This window comes from Gossypium raimondii, chromosome 6, assembly GCF_025698545.1.
Source record: "Gossypium raimondii isolate GPD5lz chromosome 6, ASM2569854v1, whole genome shotgun sequence".
NCBI classification, from domain to species: Eukaryota; Viridiplantae; Streptophyta; class Magnoliopsida; order Malvales; family Malvaceae; genus Gossypium; species Gossypium raimondii.
In genome coordinates this window covers 46,339,435-46,355,709 of record NC_068570.1, presented here as the reverse complement: position 1 = coordinate 46,355,709, position 16,275 = coordinate 46,339,435, and the positions used below count along the sequence as shown (strand labels likewise).

Here is a 16,275-nt window from a genome sequence, read left to right as displayed (position 1 = left end):
GAGCAAATCGGTCTTTCACGTACTTCAACTTCTAGGGTTATAACAATCATTTTACCCTTTGGGGTATTTCGATTATTTTACCCTTCGAGGGTATTTTGGTCGTTTTACCCTTTAGGGGTATTTTAGTCATTTTACCCTTCGAGGGTATTTTAGTCATTTTACCTTTTGAGGGTATTTCAGTCATTTTACCCTTCGAGGGTATTTCAGTCATTTTACCTTTCGAGGGTATTTCGATCATTTTACACTTTAGGGGTATTTCGGTCATTTTACCTTTTGGGGGTGTTTCAGTCATTTTACCCTTCGAGGGTATTTCGGTCATTTTACCCTTCAAGGGTATTTCGGTCATTTTATGCTTCGATGGTATTTTAGTCATTTTACCCTTCAAAGGTATTTCAGTCATTTTACCCTTCGAAGGTATTTCAGTCATTTTACCCTTCGAGGGTATATAGGTTATTTTACCATTCGGTGGCATTTCAGTCATTTTACCGTTCGAGGGTATTTCGGTCATTTTAAGCCCATTACGGCCTAAGCCCTGAAAACACTGATGAAGGCCTCTACAATTTAACACTTATTTCGTGGGCTCGATTTACCACACGAGCGTTCGCACGCCCATATGGTCTCAGCGCCGTCTTTTCCAGCTTTTCGGCTTTTGCTGATTTGTAGTTGAGAGAGGGTATGATTACACACCTATTTGTGAAAATGCACCTAGATCCACGAACATCCAAAATCTGCATTCAAATACGTCCTAAGTCAGTCCTTTAATCACTATGGAAAAACACCCTCTTGTCGACACTTAATCAAAACACCATCCTTACCTTGCTTGAAAGAGGTGACTTACTCCTCTAAGTCTGCCAACCAAAAGTGGTCACTCACTTATTGAATATCTGCACTACAAACAGTGATCTCAAAAACTAAGTTAGGCCATATAAGTGGCCAAAAGGATATTCGATATAAAAAAGAAAGGAAAAGAATAGGTTTTAAACAAAAAGTGAAGTGTATTCATACTTTACTGATAACCAGAAATACTTGCAGCACTGAGACAGCAAAAACAGCTAGGAGAAGATCGGCGCAGAGAAATAGAACAGAAGGGTGATAGTTGGCTGAACCACACTCAAAATAAATAGAGAGATCGCTCTCAGTTAAAAAGAAAATAATGGAAGATAGAAATCCCAAGCAGTAAGAGAAAAATATTCGATCAATGAAGAAGAGGAGAAGAGAGGGGAGGTTGGCTAGCAAAGAAGAGAAGAAGGGAAAGGAAAGGGAAATTCAGCCACAAGAGGAGAGGGAAGAGAAGAGTGTGTTCAACAGGGGAAACTGTAACTATTCGACCAACACACAGTAGGAATAGAGATGAGCAGAAAAAATACCCAACACACTCGAGAGATACATTAAGCCTTTGCATAAATCGGCACAAAAAAATAAAAAGGGAAGAAAGAAAAATTGACCAAAATCGAAGCAGTCAGAGTGAAAAGAAAACCCCAAACCAATTAGCTACTGTCTAAAGAACAAATTTGGCACAACAGTCCCCTTTTTTCAAATTCCTTGATTTTCTCCTAAAAACTCTCCCCTTATCCTTCCTTGATTTTCTCCACCCGATCACAATCCCACTAATCCCTCCATGATTCACTCCTCCATTCAAGTTCCACAGCATTTCAGTCAAACTCTACCACCTCATTGCACAGGTGATAAAAATAAACACTTCACAATGCAGCTTAAGACTCGAACCTCTGACCTTAAGAGTACTTCAGACGCCACTTACTACTGGACCATTAGGCTCTTTTTGTCATAAAACAATCACAAATATTAATAAATCCTATAAACCAACGTCTAGGTTCATTTAAGGGAAAAAATAAAAATTTTGCCGAGGCTAAAACTTGAACCCAAGCTCCTCAAACACTCCCAAACACACCCAAATTACTTAACCACTGAAGCAAATAACCAATTTGTGACAAAACATGTAAAAATTAAAGACTTGAATTTTGGGGCGTTACAACTCTACCACCTTAACGAAATTTCGGCCTCAAAATTTACCTGGTCAGAAAAGGTGAGGGTAATGTTGTCGCATCGCCTCTTCGGGTTCCCACGTGGCTTCTTCTGAACTGTGATTATGCCGAAGCACCTTGACTAGAGGAATAGATTTCTTCCTCAGTACCTTAACCTCACGGTCCAAAATCTGCAATAGTTCCTCATTGAAAGTCAAATCTAGCCTAACCTCGATCTCCTCAACTGGTACTATGTGTGTGGGATCAGAGTGATAACGCCTTAACATGGCAATGTGGAACAAATCGTGAATCCGGTCTAATTCAGGAGGTAACTCAAGTTGATAGGCGACCAGTCCAACACGCTTCAATATACGGTAAAGCCTAATGAACATAGGGCTAAGCTTACCCTTCCGGCCAAACGTTAGTATCTTTTTTCAAGGGGAGACCTTAAGAAAAACGTAGTCCCCCATAGAATACTCAATCTCTCGACGTTTAAGATTCGCGTAAGACTTCTGCCTATCAGATGGTTCTTTCAATCAGTCTCAAATCAATTTTACCTTCTCTTCGGTATTAGAAACCAACTCTGGCCCCAGAACTCACCGCTCGCCCAACTCAGTCCAACAGGTAGGAGTACGACACGTACAACCATATAATGCTTCGTACGGTGCCATTTGAATACTGGACTGGTAGCTATTATTATACGCAAACTCTGCTAGCAGCAAATAATCTTCCCAGTTTCCTCAGAAATCTATTACAAAACACCTTAACATAACCTCCAATATTTGAATCACCCTCTCTGACCGATCATCTGTCTGGGGATGAAACGTAGTACTAAAGTTCAGTCTAGAACCCAAAGCCTCATGTAATTTCTTCCAGAACTGAGGCGTAAAGTGAGGATCTCTGTCTGATATAATAGAAACCGGTACCCAATGTAGTCTTACAATCTCAGCCACATACAGTTTAGCCAACTTCTGCAATGGGTAATCAGTACGAACTGGTATGAAATGAGCAGATTTAGTTAAAAGATCTACAATAACCCATACCGAATCCTTCTTGGTAGGTGTTAAGGGCAGCCTACTCACAAAATCCATGGTTACTCTCTCCCATTTCCAAAGTGGAATCCTAACTGGCTGTAGTAACCCTGAAGGTAACTGATGTGCAGCCTTTACTTGCTGGCAAGTTAAACACTTACCCAAAAAATTAGTTATTTCACGTTTCAGTTCTGGCCACCAGCACAACTCACGAAGATCTCGATATATTTTATTCCCGCCAGGGTGCATAGCAAAAGGACTACTATGCGCTTCTCGCAGAATAGACTGCCACAAATCATTATCCCTCGGTACACATATTCTCCCACAGAAACACAGTACTCATTCCTTATTCAACCCAAAATCTAAAGTTTCCCCATTCTCAACTTGACGGAAACGAAGAACCAGTGACTCATCCAACAACTATTTACCATTGATCTGTTCAGTCCACGTCAGTCTACTTTGTAACTCAGCCAACAAACTACCATCATCAAGCAGGCTAAGACGAGCAAACATCGCTCTCAAATCAGATACAGCCCTATGGCTCAGTGCATCCGCTACTACGTTAGCCTTCCCAGGATGGCATTCAATCGAGCAATCATAATCCTTAAGCAGCTTTATCCATCTTCACTGCCTAAGATTCAACTCCTTCTGAGTGAGGAGATACTTAAGACTCTTGTGATCTGTGTAGATAGTACACTTCTCACCGTATAGATAAAGCCTCCAAATTTTCAGTGCGAATACCACCGCAGCTAACTCCAAATCATGAGTAGTGTAATTCACCTCGTGAGGCTTAACTGACGAGACGTATAAGCAACCACCTTACCCTCCTACATCAACACACAACCCAAACCAATATGTGATGCATCACTGTAAACAGTGAATTCCTTCCCAGACTCTGGCTGTATTAAGACAGGGCCCTCAGTCAGAACTTCCTTCAATTTCTTAAAACTTTCTTCGCTTATCACCCGCTTAAACAAGACCCTTTATGCAAGAACTTAGTCGAGGTGCAAAAGAATTAAGGAAAACCCCTCAACAAAATGTCTGTAATACCCTACCAGACCTAGAAAACTTTGAATCTCAGATACAGTCTTAGGTGGTTTCCAATCCAGTACAGTTTTAATTTTTCGAGGATCAACCCTAATCCCCTTGGCGATACCACGTGACCTAGAAATGTCACTTCTCGCAGCCAGAACTCACACTTGCTAAAGTTAACATACAGTTGTTTCTCTCTTAAAATCTGCAGAATAATTCAGAGATGTGCATCATGCTCTACCTCTGTTCTCGAATACATCAAGATATCGTCTATAAATACCACAATGAACCAATCCAAGTAGGACTGAAATACCCAGTTCATTAGGTCTATGAAGGCAACTGGTGCATTCGTCAGCCCAAACGACATTACTAGGAACTCGTAATGACCATAAGGAGTCCTAAACGCAATCTTATACACATCAGCCTCTTTAACTCTCAACTGATGGTACCCAGAACGAAGATCTATTTTGGAGAAAATCGAAGCTCCTTGCAACTGATCAAATAAATCATCTATCCTCGACAAAGGATACTTATTCTTGATAGCCAGTTTATTCAATTACTGATAGTCGATGCACAAATACATCGTCCCATCCTTTTTCTTCACGAACAACACTGGGTTACAGAGCTAATTCCGATAGTGCAGAGTGTGATACTCAAATATTTGAGTGAAAATGTGTTTATGATGAGTTGAAATTGAAGGATTAATACTGTGATCAGATAAGAGAATGAGTCAGCAAGTAAAGAGAGTACAGAGGAGATAGTGAATTGTTTTGAAGGCCATTCGGATTATGCAAAGTCATTGTTAAAGAAGAACTTGAATTTGATGAAACAAAATATTCAGGTATGATATCTAAAGAATATATTAACTGAAAGTTCTTCTGAATTGATTTCTGTTAATGATGGGATAATGAGAAATCAGTAACGTCAGAGATAGACATTGAAATAATGTTTGACTTGTAAAGATAGTTGAGTACAGCGGTTATAGTCAAATAGTTTACGACGATTTCTTTTGGGTACTCTATGTGTTTGTCTACTTTCAGAGGTATATGTGGTTGAATATCTTCAAATGAAACTCTTATCGTATGAGAACATTAGCTAAATATACTAATAGATGAAAGCATTGTTGGTCTATTTGGGTTATGTTCGACATTGCTCTATCTTTCATTGGCATTCCATTTCTTTTTGTTAAAGAAACGTTGATGATAGAATCTGTGCGATGATAGTATTCTGTTCCTACTAGTTATTAAACTGCTTAGTATACATGAAGATTATATTGCTTATGTCATAATTGACTTCAGTGTGTATGAGTGGTATTTTCTTCTGGATATTTTATTCCCTAATATCTTCAAATGAAACTCTTATCGTATGAGAACATTAGCTAAATATACTAATAGATGAAAGCATTGTTGGTCTATTTGGGTTATGTTCGACCTTGCTTTATCTTTCATTGGTATTCCATTTCTTTTTGTTAAAGAAACGTTGATGATAGAATCTGTGCGATGATAGTATTCTGTTCCTACTAGTTATTAAACTGCTTAGTATACATGAAGATTATATTGCTTATGTCATAATTGACTTCAGTGTGTATGAGTGGTATTTTCTTCTGGATATTTTATTCCCCAGGATATCAAAAAAAATTTCATCTGATATGGATTGTGTTTTTGAAAATTCTGTAAAGTTTTACTTATTAGGTTTCGATATATCGGTTTTCCTATGATTATAAATTCTAGTTTGATTATGGGAGTACAGTGGTACAGATTTAATATTTACAGAGATTGTGTTTCTGCACTGATTGTATTTGGAACTATATTTGATTTTCCTTTTTACTTCATAAGGCATTACTGATAATTGTGATATTAACTATTTGTACGTACGAGAAGTCGGTCTTATTACGGCATTATGATTTTTTTATCTATTGAAGGTGGCTTCAGTATAGTTCAATGCTTCAATGATTAATGGTTGAGATATCTTCATTATATAATCCTTTCTAGTTTTCTTGAAAGGGAATTGACATTGGCAAAAGCATAAACAATAGAAGATCAAGTTCAAATCTGTATAATAGTTATCACTTCCAAGTAAATCTTGATATATGTCAATGAGCAAAAGCGTAATGTTATGTTTGAAATATGCAGTTTTTAAAGATCTTTGATTAGAACCCTGAAGAAATTGTGACAAATTGTATGTCTGAGTTATCTTGATAACAAGAAGAGAGGTTCTATTTGAAAAGTTATTGTTTGACAGCCAAGATCGATTCAGTTGTTTAGCTTGACGAGATTATTTACTTGCAGGGTTAATTGAGTTATATGTGTTTGATTTTATCATCAGGTTTGGAAATAAATTTTGATCGTTCACAGGTAAATAGATGAATAGTCTGAATGTAGAATTCATATTCTAGAAGACATGATACAGAATTATATCCATCGGATTAGTTTTAAATCGGAAATGTGATTGTAAATGAAAGTTGTTCTATTTGTAAATTGAACAGTTGAGAGCATTGTTAACTGAAGCATCAGTTCTATCTAAATCAGTTAAAGCTGCATGAAGAGTTTTTTTTTTTTTTTACATGTGAATTAGAGATGGTTAACATTGTATTTGTGCAAAATAGTTAGTGACATAAATTGAGTGATGAGTAATGCAAACTCTTCTGACAGTTTAAGCCATGCATGATTAAATTAAATAATAAAATATAAAGTTATATTTAATAATTCATTTTTAATAATTCATTAATAAATTGGGTTTTAATTAATTAAGTAAATTGATTAATTAAAGTGGTTAAATTATATTATTTGGTCCTCTAAACTATCTACTATTTTTGGACAGGTCTGATAGTTTTCTTCTAATTGCAAAACCATCCAAATTGGGGACCAAGTCAACCAAATTTTTGGATGCACATGGATTTCATAAACCATTTTTTGGTTTAATTATACCAAGTCCTTGAAGAGTTAAAGAAATCAAATATTTTTCCAAAGATTTGCTGATGACCGAGTCTTAGTCCTGAGTTGTTGCGGCACTCAAATTGACCAAAAATCAAGGAAAAATCAGCCACCCTTCCTCAATTCATGGCCGACCACTCTTGGAGGAAATTTCAAAGTATGGACACTCCTATTTTTAGCAAACTGGCTCCCTTGCCTCGCCTATAAATAATAGCTCATTTTTCACTTTTTCAATCATCCCTCATCCCATCATCTCTCACTCATTCATTATTCTCTTAACTCTTTTAGTTATCTTTCCCCTTCATCCTCCTTGCATAAGAATTTTAGCAATTAAGTCGCTTAAAGAACCTTTGGTCGGCCACCTTGGAGAGCCATCAGCAAAGGAGCAACGCAAAGAAGCGAAGGAGCCTCGTCAGTCAGAGTCTTGGGTGACAGCCACTCTAAATGGGGTTTAATCTTTCTTTTCTTTAATTTAATTTAAAGATTTTTGCTATGTGTTCTTTGTTCTTGTTTACATCAATGATAGCTTAAATTTATTGAAGCTAGGATGATTATTTTGATTAAATAATATTTATTTGATTCATGCTTATAATGTTTGTGCCTCAATCGATCATGTTTTCAATTAAAATCAAGTCTGTATTTTGTTCATACGTGATTGAAATGCACCTAAATTAGCTGAGCAATCCTAACCAGACTACGGCTAATGGACGCATAATTGAAATGTGCATGCTCAATTTAGTTCTTAACCCGATTGAATTGTAGGTTGCATAACAACTCTAACCAAGCTCTGTTATCTGCATAGTTTTTAGATTTGTGTGATTAAATTGTTTCAAACCTAACATGTCACTGTTACCTCACACGAATGCTAAGAAACCCTTAGTAAAAATAAGGATCAGTAAAATGCGTATTACTAAGTAAAGGATTCCGAAAGGGCCTAATGTGGTTTCCAAACTCATGAAAGATCGAGTTTCCATGGAATGTTATTCTGAATGTTATTAAGCATGTTGATAATAAATTGAGTTTAATTAAAATAATTGTCCTAATTTATTTATGTTATAATTGTTGCAAATTGTGTTTAATTTTACTAAAATCTATTTCATTCGTATAGTTTGCATAATTAGGATAATTTTTATTAGGGATCATTGCATTTAGTTTAATATATTTTTATTACCACTTCTCAACTATATTTTGTTTTTATTTATCAAATTATTAATATAATTTTACGAATTAAGTGACTTAGCACAAATACAATTCCTGTGGAGAGGACAACTCGATACTTACTTATTACTTGATAATGACTGTGTACACTTGTACAAACCCTAGCGTTACAAGTTTTTGGCCCCGTTACCGAGAATTGTCAACTGTTGCCATAGTTATTTTTTTCGTGAAATTATTTATTTTCAATTTGATTTATTTCTAATATTACTAACTTATTCTTTTTAATTTTTGTGATTGTCTTCTCAGGTGTTTATGAGCATAGATCTAATTATCGATTTACTCCCTATGGACCTTGAAATTGAGTGAACTTTCAAACAAAGAAGACATGAACGAATAGCTCAAAGACAAGTCGAGATGGACCTTGGAAATTAGAATCAAGACTAAGGTAATGAAGTCGATTATGTACGAATTCCCATCCTCATTGCTGATGATAGGGATCGATGCATCAGACAAGATGTTGTGCCACTTTTTAATGGGTTAAACCCAAGAATTAGAAGGCCAAATATTGAGGCAACCCAGTTTGAATTGAAACCAGTGATGTTTCAAATGCTACAAACGGTGGGCCAATTTAGTGGTCTGCCCACGAAAGATCCACATCTACACCTTCGACTGTTTATGGAGGTGAGTGATTCATCCAAGATAGCCGGTGTGGCTGAAGACGCACTGAGTTTGAAGTTGTTTTCGTACTCGTTGCGATATCGAGCACGAGCATGGCTCAATTCATTGCCACCAAGTTCCATATCTACATGGCAAGAATTAGTAGAGAGATTTTTGGTTAAGTATTTCCCACCTAGCAAAAAAAACTAAGTTAAGGAACGAGATCACAACTTTCCAACAATTGGATGACAAGTCTTTGTACGAGGCTTGGGTGATATTCAAGGTGTTACTTCATAAGTGTCCTCATCATGGGATTCCTCATTGTATCCAGTTGGAGACATTCTATAATGATTTCAATGCATATACAAGAGTGATGGTAGATGCTGTCGCGAATGGTGCAAATTTGTCTAAGTCTTATAATGAGGCTTATGAGATCATCGAGAGGATCACGAGTAATAACTATCAATGGCTAAAAAATCGAACAGCTTCAGGAAGACGTGTAGTCGGAGTTCATGAAGTTGAATCCCTCACTTCGTTATCAGCTCAGGAATCGTCTATTTCCTCTATGTTAAAACAATTAACCGCTAATAGTACTAATAATTTTGCAGCTCAGCCACCAAGTTTGTTTGATGTAGTTTCTTGTATGTATTATGGGGAAGGTCATTCTTTTGAGAATTGTCCATCAAATCTCGAGTTAGTGTACTATGTGGGGAACCAATATCAAAATAGGAGTGGACAAAGACCCCAGTCCAACTTCTACAATCCTTCATGGCATAATCATCCTAACTTTTCTTGGAGCAACCAAGAAAATGGACCGAACAATAACTTATTGCAACAAAGACCTAACCAATCTCAAGGGTTTAATCAGCAAGCTCCAAAACCACCTCAAGCTGAGGCATCAAACAGTTTGGAGAACTTGTTGAAAGCATACATGGCAAAGAATGACGCTTTGATCCAAAGCCAATCAACAGTACTGAAAAATTTGGAAAACCAAATGGGTCAGTTGGCTACGGAGCTTTATAATAGACCGCAAGGAACCTTGCTGAGCAATACTAAGAATTCAAGGAATTTGGGTAAAGAACATATCAAGGTAGTGGCATTGCGAAGTGGTAAAACTCTTGAACCCCAATTGATTGATGTCAAAGATGAGCATGTTGAAAAGGAGGAAAGTCAACCAGATGTTGAAGTTCCTACACCAAAGGAATCAAAATCTACAAAATTTGACAAGGTAAACCCTGACTTAGTGAATTCAGATATTTTAACACCTTCTTTGGATGCAGATTTACCTACTCAGAAGAGTTGTCCGGTTCAACCGAAAGTTCCATCACCTCTATATCCGCAAAGATTGTAGCAAAACAAGTAGAAACAGGAGGTGAAATTCAAGAAGTTTTTGGATGTTCTGAAGTAGTTACACATCAATATTCCGTTGGTAGAGGCTTTAGAACAAATGCTAAATTATTTGAAGTTTATGAAATATATACTGTCCAAGAAGAAATGACTAAGTGAGTATGAGACTATTGCCTTGACAAAGGAGTGCAGTGCATTCCTGCAAAATAAACTGCCATTGAAATTGAAAGATCCAGGAAGCTTTACTATACCCTGTAACATTGGTGAATCTTACTAGGTATCAACTTGATCCCTAAGTCTATTTTAAGATGTTAGGGATACGTAAAGTATGACCTAAAACTGTGACGCTTCAGCTAACGAATAGATCTTTAGCATATCCCAAAGGAAAGATTGATGATGTTTTGGTAAGAGTCGATAAATTTATTTTTCTTGCTGATTTCATTATTTTAGATTTTGAAGCAGATAAAGAAGTGCCAATTACCCTTGGGAGACCTTTTCTAGCCACAGGGAGGACGTTAATTAATGTGTAGAAAGGCAAACTCACCATGCGAGTTCAAGACGACCAAGTAACTTTTAACATTCTTAAAGCGATGAAATTTCCCAATCCGGTAGATAAGTGTTTAGTTGTGGAAGAGATAGAAACCTTGGTTTCTATGGAAAGCAATTTTGACGAAGATCCATTGAAAAAGCCTTAAAGTTTGACCCTTTGGAGGATGAAGAAGGTGAAAAAAACATAGCTTTGATGGAAGCCAATCCGAGAAATTTTACTCAATCCACGTGGTTTGAACTGTCAGAGTTAGAAGTCAGAGAATTTGTGCAACCCAAGTTGTCAATCGACGAACCAGCTACAATCGAACTAAAGGTACTCCCTTCCCATTTGAAATATATTTATTTAGGTGACTTTACTTTTCTTGTGATTCTTTCAACAGAACTAACAAAAGATCAAGAGGAACAACTGATTGCTGTTTTAATAAAGCAATTGGTTGGACCATAGCTGACATTTGAGGTATAAGCCCTTCTTTTTGCATGCATAAAATCATTTTGGAAAAAGGTGAAAGAGCTCGAATTGATGGGAAAAAGAGGCTCAATCCTATTATGAAGGAAGTTGTGAGGAAGGAAGTTGTGAGGAAGGAAGTGATCAAATGGTTAGATGCAGGAATCATCTATCCGGTTTCAAATAGTTTGCGGGTAAGTTCGGTGCAGTGTGTCCCAAAGAAAGGTGGAATCACGATAGTTGAAAATGAGCGCAATAAGTTAATTTCAACGAGAACTGTTACCGGTTGGAGAATTTGTATTGATTATAGAAAGTTGAATAAAGCCACTCGAAAGGATCATTTTCTGTTGCCTTTTATGGATCAGATTTTAGATCGACTAGCAGGTAATGAATTCTATTATTTTTTTGATGGCTATTCGGGATATAACCAAAGAGTTGTAGCCCCTGAGGACCAACATAAAACAACTTTTACTTGTCCATATGGTACGTTTGCTTTTAGGTGAATGCCTTTTGGTTTACGCAATGCACCTGCAACTTTTCAATGATGCATGATGGCAATATTTACTGATATGGTTGAAAATTTTGTTGAGTTTTCATGGATGATTTTTCTATTTTTGGTAACACTTATGATATCTGTTTGAGTAATTTGGCTGAGGTACTAAAGAGATGCGAAGAGACGAATCTTGTCCTTAACTGGGAGAAATGCCATTTTATGGTTAAGGAAGGGATTGTCTTTGGCTATAGAATTTCAAAGAAAGGAACTGAAGTCGACAAAACAAAGGTGGACGTAATTGAAAGATTACTGACCCCAATTAATATGAATGGAGTCAGAAGTTTCTTAGGCCATGCCGGTTTTTATCGAAGGTTTATAAAAAATTTCTCGAAAATTTCTAAACCGATGTGTTTATTGTTAGAGAAAGATACAGTGTTCAATTTCAACGAAAGATGTTTGGAAGCTTTTGAAGATCTAAAGAAGCCGTTAATCTCAGCCCCCATAATCATTTCAGCTAATTGGAACTCACCTTTTGAGTTGATATGCGATGCAAGTGACTATGTTGTTGGAGCTATGATGGGTCAAAGAAAAAATAAAGTGTTCTACCCCATTTACTTGCAAGTAGAACCTTGATGGGAGCCTAACTCAATTATACGGTAACTGAAAAGAACTATTTGCTATAGTTTTTACTTTTGACAAATTCCGCTCATATCTTATAGGTACCAAAGTTACAATATTTACTGACTATGTGGCCATTATATACTTGCTCACGAAGAAAGATCTAAAATCGAGGCTAATTCATTGAATACTTTTACTGAAAGAATTTGACCTTGAGATCTAAGACAGAAAAGGTGTTGAAAATCAAGTAGCTGATCATCTGTCGAGGTTAGAGCAAGATGAGGTAACTGGACCACGTGTGCCTATCAACAAGAATTTCCCAGATGAGCACTTATTTGAGGTAAGTCGAATTCATGAAACACCTGGGTTTGCTGATTTTTCCAATTATCTTGCATGTGGAATATTTCCTCAAGAAATGACATACCAACAAAGGACGAAATTCCTTCATGATAGTCAGTATTATTTTTGAGAGGATCCGTTTTTGTTTAAACAATGTGCAGATAATATAATCCGAAAGTGTGTAGCTGAAAGTGAGATTGTTGAGATTTTATATCATTTCCATTCATCTCCAAGTGGGGGACACTTTGTGAACAAATGGCTTAAGTGGTTGCTTGACAAATATGATGTGAAGCACAAGATTTCTAATGCTTATCACCCCCAGTCCAATGGGCAAGTTGAAAGAGTGAACCTTGAAATCAAAGGTATCCTTGAAAAGTTAGTATGCCCTAGTAGAAAAGATTGGTCTTGAAGGCTCGATGATGTATTATGGGCCTATCGAACATCATTTAAGACTCAGTTAGGAATGACTTCTTATCGATTAGTCTTTGGAAAGGCATGCCATTCGCCATTAGAATTGGAGAATAAAGCTCACTGGGCTTTGAAGCAGTTAAATTTTGATCTTAAGCAAGTCGGTGAGAGAAGGATTTTACACCTGGATGAGTTGGAAGAGCTGAGGTTGTTTTCCTATGAGAATGCCAAAATGTGTAAAAAAGGATCAAAGAGATGGCATCATAGTCATATACGACCTCTCGAGTTTAAAGAAAGTCAGAAGGTGTTGTTGTTTAATTCAAGGCTGAAGTTATTTCCTAGAAAGCTAAAATCCCATGGAAATGACCTTATACCATCTACCGAGTTTATCCTTATGGAGCTATTGAATTATACGACAATTATGGAGATACAGTCTGAATTTGAGGCCCAGGACAGCAAAAAGAAGGGAAAAAACTATGCCTTGCAGTCACACCTATTACTTGCCGCCCAAGTAACTTTAATGTAGCTAAATTTTTGCTACATGTTGCCCTAATTTTTCCCTATATAAACCCCTATTCATTCTACTAACTTTCATATCCCTCAAAGCAATTTTCTTACACCCTAAAAATCCCTAAACCTCCCTTTTGTGCCGTCAACCTCAAATCTCGAAAGAAACCATAGTCCTTTTCTTTCTTTTTGCCAAAATTCCCTATTGCTGCCACAAAGAGATCGCCGCCGTACCATCTTTGCTGTCGTAAGATTTTTGCCGTAGCAAGTTATACCAACTTTGTTGATTTCTCTTTTCTCTCTTGTGCAGAAACTCTGCCGAATTTTCAAGAAAGTACCATGTCTCGCAAAAGAACTAGATCGTCAAAGACTACTCTTGAAAACTCGATTGTGGTTGATGAAGAAAGTAAAAAAGCGATTTGATTCAATTTTCAAGCATCAACCTATGATGTCGGAAAAAGGTTTTAACCTTAAAGAGCAATGATGTGATGGTTGTTCCTATGCCAATTAGAAAGATAACCAATGCTCTTAAATGGGAACGATTCTGTCATGCTCGTCCACTTTCCGATGATGAACTAGTTCGAGAATTCTATGCTAGTTAGACTACGCAATATGCTACTAAAGTCATTGTAAAAAGAAAAAGGTACATCTTACTTCTAAGTCTATTAATGATTTGCTTAATTTACTTGATGTTGAAGAAGATGAGTATTACCTTATGATGAACAATATAAATTGGGATTTTCTTCAATAAGTGCTTGATGTTGTGACAAATCCGGGATCCCAATGGATTATAAGAAAGTATGGGAGCAATTCTTGTTGAAGAGAATACTTAAAACCAGTAGCAAAAGTATGGTTTTATTTTGTTCGCTACAGTTTTATGTCTATCTCACACAGTTCCACCATCTCAATGGAACGGATGCTCTTGTTATATGCAATCTTGACAGAAAAATCTTTTAATGTTGGGAAAATTATCCTCAATGAGATTCATGACTGTTCTAAAAAGAAGGCAGGAAGTGCTTATTTCCCATCATTAATCACTTCACTTTGCTTAAGGGCCCGTGTTAAAACTCAAGCAAATCTGAAGGGCAGTAGGTTCAAGGGTGTATTACAAGTCATGATCTTGAAAAGTTGGTAGAAAGAGTGCGTGAGTTGAACCAAGGTGAGCAAGAGGAACCAACTGAGCCAGAAATCGAAGAGTCAACAAATAAAATAGAAACTAAAGCTGATTCAGTTACAGACACTGAAGAAGAAGAATTTGATAAGGAACCAAATAGTCCTTAACCAGCTAAAGGAGCTGAAAACCCTGAACCTAGGTTTCAGCCAGAAGAAGAACCAGTCAAGCTAAGTGTTGAACTTGAATATACAACTCCCATGCCGACTTTTACAAGTATTTAAAGGAAATCAAAGTTTTCAATTTTGATGGATATGTGCAAGTTCATGCACAATCAACAACAAATTTATTGAAAATATGCAAAAATTAGAGATGATTCAATTCAAAATACTTTTAAGAATATCTCTAATACTTTTGTTCATGAGTTCCCAGATGCTATCTTTGAGACATGGACGGAAGATGGAGCTAAAGAAGATAAGGGGAATAAGTCAGAAAAATAAAAGGGGGATTCTTGTCTTGTTATTTATTTAATTGTTTTTAGGTCTTTAGGAATTTATTTCTTTAGTAATTAGGATTTAATTTTTTTCAAAATAAAACATAGCAAGCATAAATAAATACTTCTTTAGAAAGAAAAAGACTAAGTGATGTGGCAATGGGAATGAACATGTCTAGGATTAGGTTATTAGGAAAGACTTGGTATTTAAGCAGTCTTAATGACTCACCTCTCTTTCTTTACAACCCTACCTGGTGTTCAGTTTTCATTCATTACTTTGTTTTTGCAATGAGGAGATTGCTTCTTTTAAAGGGGTAAGGCAAATAATTGCTCGAAATTTTTAAAAATTTTAAGTATGTTTCAAATTATTTCTTTCATACGTATGTTTTAATAAATGAATGTTTAGAGAAATTCCTTTTAATAAGATAGCTTGTATACAAGCATGAATTATGATTTTATCTGATTGATTGTATGGTATCATGAAAAATAGAATGTTTTTATGATCTTAGTCTTAGGTAATGTTTGCCATGAAAACTTAGTTTCTCTTGAGATTAGACATGCATGAAGGTTTATATCTTTAGAATTGACTTAGTAACTTTCTTGAGGCGAAATCCTAAGGGACATAAAAATCTAAAATGATATAGGCACCATTGTTCTTTGGATCGTTTGAGCCGTTTCAAGACCACCTTATGATATTAGGCCCTTGAAACTATAATTTTGAGCTTTAAGGCCAGTTCATTGTAATAAACCTACATTATAAGCCAGTTGCCATTTTTTTTAAAATTATCCTAATTTTATGCACCTATCTTAACTAAAGTTGTCTTGGGAATCAACATTTGAGGAAATTTTCATAAAGATGTATGTGCTCATGCTTATAAAAAAAACAAAAACAACAACAACAAAGACAAAGAAAAAGTGAAGAAAAATTTGCTCTGTCTCCAAAAAGAAAATGTATGACTATGAGTTCAAAATAAGTTTGGGGAGTTCCACAGGTTCACTTGAAGAAAAAGGTTGAATTTCGAGAAATCCAAGACAAATTAAAGGTTAATATTTTCAAACTGAAATGTCCCATCTCTTAAAATCCCCACCTTTAACCGAGCCCCATTACAACTTATGAAAGACCTATTGATTTGATGATTATGTCACCTACATTAGTGGAGAGGAAGTATTAA

The 16,275-nt window shown here is 36.2% G+C and overlaps 1 non-coding gene across 1 annotated transcript; it reads right to left on the bottom strand.

Annotated features, from left to right (window-relative positions):
• Positions 1–9,001: 9,001 nt before the first annotated feature.
• On the bottom strand, positions 9,002–9,108 carry LOC128042161 (small nucleolar RNA R71). The gene has a single exon (XR_008197367.1). It is a non-coding gene; the product is annotated as a small nucleolar RNA R71 (small nucleolar RNA).
• Positions 9,109–16,275: the final 7,167 nt, after the last annotated feature.